The sequence below is a fragment of the Arachis duranensis genome, chromosome 3 (genome assembly GCF_000817695.3).
Source record: "Arachis duranensis cultivar V14167 chromosome 3, aradu.V14167.gnm2.J7QH, whole genome shotgun sequence".
Lineage (NCBI taxonomy): Eukaryota > Viridiplantae > Streptophyta > Magnoliopsida > Fabales > Fabaceae > Arachis > Arachis duranensis.
The window spans coordinates 27489625-27497087 of NC_029774.3; positions in this window are offsets into that span (position 1 = coordinate 27489625).

A 7463-nucleotide genomic window follows, 5' to 3' on the forward strand; every position below is an offset into this window, starting at 1 on the left:
AATCTTATTTTGTGCGAAACAAAATTATAACATTAAATATGAAGACAATGATAAAAAATTTTGTATTAAATAAATTTAATTAAAAAAATATATATACTCACTTAAAAGGCAAACAAACAGATAATAATTTTATTTTGTGTGAAACAAAATTATACTATTAAATATAAGAATAAAATGCATAATTAAACCAAATTTAAAAATAATATTACACAATTCATCCAAAAAAATGTTATATAGATTGTAACATCCTAACTTTTAGCACGTATGATCGTACCAAAAGTAAGGCGTTACGGACCTGATTTCCTATATTATCTATTTAATACTGAGCCTTTACGTCGATATCGCGTTTCAGTTTATAAGAAAATACCAGAAAATTATTTTTAGTAATTAAAATCACACAATTATTAATAATAATAAATGCTATACAAATGAATTCAATATAAAATTTGAAGACAATACCTATCCCTTTGGACAAAATAAAAGCTAACGCAACATGGACGAGGGAACTCTATAAAAACAACAGATATCACAAGTAAATCTACTAATCGTCCGCAACTTCATACTGAATCTTCAAACCTGTCACTAAAAGGGTGGAAGATTTTGGGATGAGAACAAACCACACGTTCTCAGTAGGGAATGGGAATGCCATAAAAGTAATGAATTTAATGCAAATAATTAACTTACTTAGTAAAACTAGTTTGTTAAACCTTTGGAAATACTTTTATTTCTACTTCAGATAAATAATTACTTTTCTTTAAATTTCTAAACTCAAAACAGTTTTAATCACAAAATTAGTCATACTAACCATCTTTCAGCCACATAATCATATTTCAACCATAACATCTCACCTCAATACATCCGTGAACTAACAGCACAAGTAAGGGATTCAAACCAACATACAAACAAGTCAAACAACACAATCACAGAGAAGTAATACAAGCAAACTCAACCAAATACAAATGTACAAACAACATGATACATGTCTATTCCTAATGCAGGCCATGAGCTCATGTGTCGGTTGCCTATCCGCTCCCGACATTACCCGGACACAAGTCCCAGATATAGCTTTCTAGATGCATACAGTGTGCTTATAAGTCGTACGGCTAGGCCGCATACAATGTGACTTTCCAAATCAATAAGCGTACATGTAGAAAACAGTTCTCAGTGTGTGGGCATTCCCACTTTACCTTTAGCACTGAAACCCAAACAATGTCACATCTGCTCTCCTGTGGCAGCCATTTCATTAATTCACATATTCCTTTAATCTTTGTTCTCTGCTCTCCTGTGGCAAATATTCCTTTAATTATCTTTCTTTCCTTTACTTTTCGTTCTTCCTCTTCTTTTCTTTCTTATTAAACCGAACTCAAAACATAACTTAAAGCAAAATTCCTTCTCAAAAGATTGAGTTTAAAACATAATACTTTTCTTAATAAATCGGTTTGAAAACAAAACTCTTTTTATAATAAATCGAAAACAAGTAATATTCTTAAATTAAATTTGCTTTTAAATAACACTTTAAATAAAGTCTTAGAGTTTTATAAAAATTTGGCAGCAATTCCTTTAAAATCTGGGTTTTGCCACCCCTAAGGGTCCCAACCTAACCACCTTTCAAACCCTTTTCAAAATATTTTCAAGTAACAAATCATTTTCAATATTCACACCATTCAAAATATCAAATAGAATCAAATCATTTTCTTTAAAGTTAAGCCTCTTTCTATTTCAATAAAATTAGTCCGTTTCAAACCTTTTGCTTTTGAAATTAAAAGAAATTCATTTCTTCATTCAGACTTTACAAATCCTTCCGATCATACTCGTTTAACATTTAATACTAACCAAAATCACATTCTTGCGTATTTTTATTAGTCCTTCAACAGCACCTATTCATCGTCATACTAATACCAAAATCAGTTACCATCCACTTCCATAAAGATAAATTCCAGTATCAAATACAGTCTCAAATCCAATCCAGTTCATAAACTCAAATCACATTTCAATTTAACAAGTAACACCAAATTGACCAACACTTACAATTACAACCAATTCTCATCAATTAGATATACAAAACACGTGTAAATTATTTTCAATTACTCAATATATTTTTTGACATTCTTAAATTAAAAACTTGTAATTTTAAAAACGAAACCCCCTACCTCCGTATGAAATTAAAATCAACGAAAGCTCTGAAAAAACTTTCTGACCGAACTGCTGAAAAGGAAAGCGTCAAAAATCATCTATGCCTCCTAAAATTCTAGTTGGCCGAACTCAAAGGACAGGAGAACTACATTACTGTCGACTTTTACCGGACAAAAATAATGCCGACATTTAAAGGAGGAGGATATGAACACTTTTATCGGATTAAATTTTTTATTGGAGTTACAGATCTCAAGAAATCGAAGCCGAAAGATCAAAGGGAGTCATGGTTTCCTCCCTCACCCACGGTTTCTCTCTCGGCCTTTCTTTCTTCGTCCTGTCCGTGGCAATAATGAATTAATGAAAGGAGATAGGTAGAGATTTTGATTAGTGAGGATGGTGAGATGTCATTGTTATATATGTGTAGATGTATGCATATGAACCACGTTTCAATCTCTTTTCTTTGATTCCCTTAAAGGCTCACGGTTATATATATATGGAACTAAGGTAATGAATATAATAAATGGTGATTTAGTGGCATTGGTTATATATATATGTATATATAAATATAAGCTATGCTTCATTTCCTTTCTTTTGCTCTAAATGGCTTCGGCCACTTCTTCTTTTTCATTTTTTAAAAATTTGAAGTGTTATATCCCACCTACTTTAGAAAAAGTGTTATATCCCACTTACTTTACAAAAATTTTCGTCCTCGAAAATTGATACAAAACAAAAGATATTTCATATCATTTTATTTTTTTAAACACATTTAAAAAAGAAACAAAAATATCTCAGCATATATACATATATACAACTTTCAAATACTTTAATAGTCATATGACATAAAGATATAAAGGTAAAAGTGTGGTTGAAAGCAAAAATAACAAGAGAGGTTCGATGCAAAAGATAACATGGTTTAATCATGTGATGGTAAAGCAAGACAACAAAAGATTATAAAACATGCATGGGGTTAAAACGATGTGCTTAACGTTCACACACGAATCTAATCTCAAGTCACTCAAAAAGATACAATACCTCAGAGAAAGGATAAGCAACTCGGATAAGGTTCACAAAGATTTCAATGATTCACTTTGATGCATTAAACAAGTCCAAATTATATCAAAGAATATACGAGTCAAGAAGAGGAGTTTAAACAATACAAGGCAGATATTCAAGAAATTTAAGAAGACATATGTAGTCAGGATCAAATGAGAAAGCATATGAATAAGGTAATAGGGTTGGAGAATAATCAATTAACTCTCTTTAGGAAAGAAATCTAGAACTAGAACCTCAAGGCAAACCATGAAAGAACAGATACGAAACCGAGTAACATCAAGAAATTAACTCCTAACGTTCCCAAAACTCACGATTCACATTACCTATTACTTCTATTTCGTCTATGATAATTCATTAGTGTTTCCATATACATGAATCATTAGTATTAAGTTAGCCAGACCTAATATCATGAGAGATTCAACGGTCGACTAACAGCATTAATCAATAGACAATCATGCACTGAAACTCAAATTATTGTCACTAGGACAAGTCTTACTGCATGACAAACACTCAGAGTATGCAGTAAAGCATAGTCAGTCCATTCCAAAGGCTCTAATAGGAATGAACTGCTCTGATACCATAATGTAACACCCTAACTTTTAGCGTGTCATGATCGTACCAAAAGTAAGGCGTTATGGACCTGATTTCCTATATTATCTATTTAATATTGAGCCTTTACATCGATATCGTGTTTCAGTTTATAAGAAAATACCAGAAAATTATTTTTAGTAATTAAAATCACACAATTATTAATAATAATAAATGCTATACAAATTAATTCAATATAAAATTTGAAGACAATACATATCCCTCTGGACAAAATAAAAGCTAACGCAACAGGGATGAGGGAACTCTATAAAAACAACAGGTATCACAAGTAAATCTACTAATCGTCCACAGCTTCATACTAAATCTTCAAACCTGTCACTGAAAGGGTGGAAGATTTTGGGGTGAGAACAAACCACACGTTCTCAGTAGGGAATGGGAATGCCATAAAAGTAATGAATTTAATGCAAATAATTAACTTAGTAAAACTAGTTTGTTAAACCTTTGAAAATACTTTTATTTCTACTTTAGATAAATAATTACTTTTCTTTAAATTTCTAAACTCAAAACAGATTTTAATCACAAAATTAGTCATACTAACCATCTCTCAACCATATAATCATATTTCAACCACAACATCTCACCTCAATACATCCGTGAACTAACAGCACAAGTAAGGGATTCAAACCAACATACAAACAAGTCAAACAACTCAATCACAGAGAAGTAATACAAGTAAACTCAACCAAATACAAATGTGCAAATAACATGAAACATGTCTATTCCTAATGCAAGTCATGAGCTCATGCGTCGGTTGCCTACCCGCTGCCGACATTACCCGGGCACAAGTCCCAGATATGGCTTTCCAGATGCATACAGTGTGCTTATAAGTCGTACGGCTAGGCCGCATACAGTGTGACTTTTCAAATCAATAAGCGTACATCTGGAAAACAGTTCTCAGTATGTGGGCGTCCCCACTTTATATTTGGCAGTAAGACCCAAACAATGTCACATCTGCTCTCCTGTGGCAGTCATTGCATTAATTCATATATTCCTTTAATCTTTGTTCTCTGCTCTCCTGTGGCAGATATTCCTTTAATTATCTTTCTTTCCTTTACTTTTCGTTCTTCCTCTTCTTTTCTTTCTTATCAAACCGAACTCAAAACATAACTTAAAGCAAAATTCTTTCTCAAAAGATTGAGTTTAAAACATCATACTTTTCTTAATAAATCGGTTTAAAAACAAAACTCTTTTCGTAATAAATCGAAAACAAGTAATATTCTTAAATTAAATTTGTTTTAAATAACACTTTAAATAAAGTCTTAGAGTTTTATAAAAATTTGGCAGCAATTCCTTTAAAATCTGGGTTTTGCCACCCTTCAAGGGTCCCAACCTAACCACCTTTCAAACCCTTTTCAAAACATTTTCAAGTAACAAATCATTTTCAATATTCACACCGTTCAAAATATCAAATAGAATTAAATCATTTTCTTTAAAGTTAAGCCTCTTTCTATTTCAATAAAATTAGCTCGTTTCAAATCTTTTGCTTTTGAAATTAAAAGAAATTCATTTCTTCATTCAGACTTTACAAATCCCTCCGACCATACTCGTTTAACATTTAATACTAACCAAAATCACATTCTTGCGTATTTTTACCAGTCTTTCATCAGTATCTATTCATCATCATACTAATACCAAAATCAGTTACCATCCACTTCTATAACCATAAATTCCAGCATCAAATGCAGTCTCAAATCAAATCCAGTTCATAAACTCAAATCACATTTCAATTTAATAAGCAACACCAAATTGATCAACACTCACAATTACAACCAATTCTATCAATTAGATACACAAAACACGTGTAAATTATTTGTAATTACTCAATATATTTTTTGGCATTCTTAAATTAAAAATTTGTAATTTTAAAAACAAAATCCCCTACCTCCGTATGAAATTAAAATCAACGAAAGCTCTGAAAAAACTTTCTGATCGAGCTGTTGAAGAGGAAAACGTCAAAAATCATCTATGCCTTCTAGAACTCCAATTGGCCAAACTCAAAGGGCAGAAGAGCTACGTCACCGTCGACTTCAACTGAACAAAAGTAACGCCAACATATAGAGAAAGAGGATATAAACACTTTTATCGAATTAGATTTTTTATTGAAGTTACGAATCTTAAGAAATCGAAACCAAAAGATCAAAGGGAGCCATGGTTTCCTCCCTCACCCACGGTCTCTCTCTCTCGGCCTTTCTTTCTTTGTCCTGTCCGTGGCAATAATGAATTAATAAAAAGAGATAGGTAGAGATTTTGATTAGTGAGGATGGTGAGGTGTCATTGTTATATATGTGTAGATGTATGCATATGAGCCACGTTTCAATCTCTTTTCTTTGATAAGTGTAAATTAGTATTTTGAAATTAATGCGTAAAATATATTTTAGTACTTTAAAGAGTAAATAGTCAAATTAATTCATGAAAGATCACTCGTTCTCTAATTTAGTTTCTGAAGGGTTTTTTAATTAAATTTGTCATTTAAATATTTTAAATTAATCATATTAGTCATTCCATCACTTCTATTGTTATCGATGTCAGAGTTTGTTAATATAATACCACTACAACAAAAGCGAAAAATAGCGGTAGATTAATAGTGTCTGTTTTGACAGCCACCACAATTGCCAATTTAACGGTAATTTTGATTGCGGTTTTAAGAAGAGCCGCTGTATGATTCGATTTGTAGCAATTTTGACAAACCCGCCGCTAACCTGACTCTTTTAATCCATCAAGGGTTCGGCCTCAATTTGTCCTTTTTCTGTTTCATTCTATTTTTTACTTCTGCTCATTCCTCAACTTCTCTCACCATCGTCCCTGGTTGTTATCGGATTCGACCTTGTCGAGCTCCTCTGTTTTGTCTCTTCCTCCAGATCTGCTCGCTATCTCGTTTTACGTGTGCGTTGTTCGAATCTGTTGTAGATGCATGAGCGTCCTGCTTTTGTCGCCTCCAATCTATATCGCCGCCAGCCTTTCACCGTCACCATCCATCACTATTTTTGCTCTTTCTTCCTTTCTTTGTTTGTTTGGGTATTCACTTTCTTATTTTGTCTTCTTTTTTATCCTAGGTCATTGATTTCATTTTTTTACATTGCTGGAGCAGCAAAACGAAGTGAGTTATTGAAATTTGTCTAATTATACTAGCTAATTGTGTTTGTTACAAGTCCAATTTTTATTTTAGCTAATTAATTTTTGTTTAATTTTACTATGAAATCCATTGCTCAATGAGTCCCCCTCCCCCCGAATCTTGTTAACCCTAACCCTTACTCCATTAGTTTCGATTGGCGCTGCATTTGCTGGCCCTGACCCCGAAGCAATGTTCTCCTGCTTCTTTTCTTTCGCCAAATCTACTCTATCTGTGGTTCAATTTGCTGTAGTTGCACGTGTTTCTTGCCACAGTCACCTCCTGTCTCTGTCGCCACCACCACCATCTCAGTTCTCAGATTTTTCTTCTTCTTCCTTTTATTTTTTTACTCGGATTTCATTTTTTTATTCACCTTTTTATTTGGATTCTTGAATTTGTTAATTGATTGAACACCAAAAGTTACATTTCAATTAACAACTTAAAGCAATCAAAGGTGATTTGAGGAGTAATTTTTCTCTCCATATTTTATATCAATAGATTAAATATAGTGAATTTGTCAGTTGATTTGAATGCTGATTTTGAAGAGTTAGATGAAGAT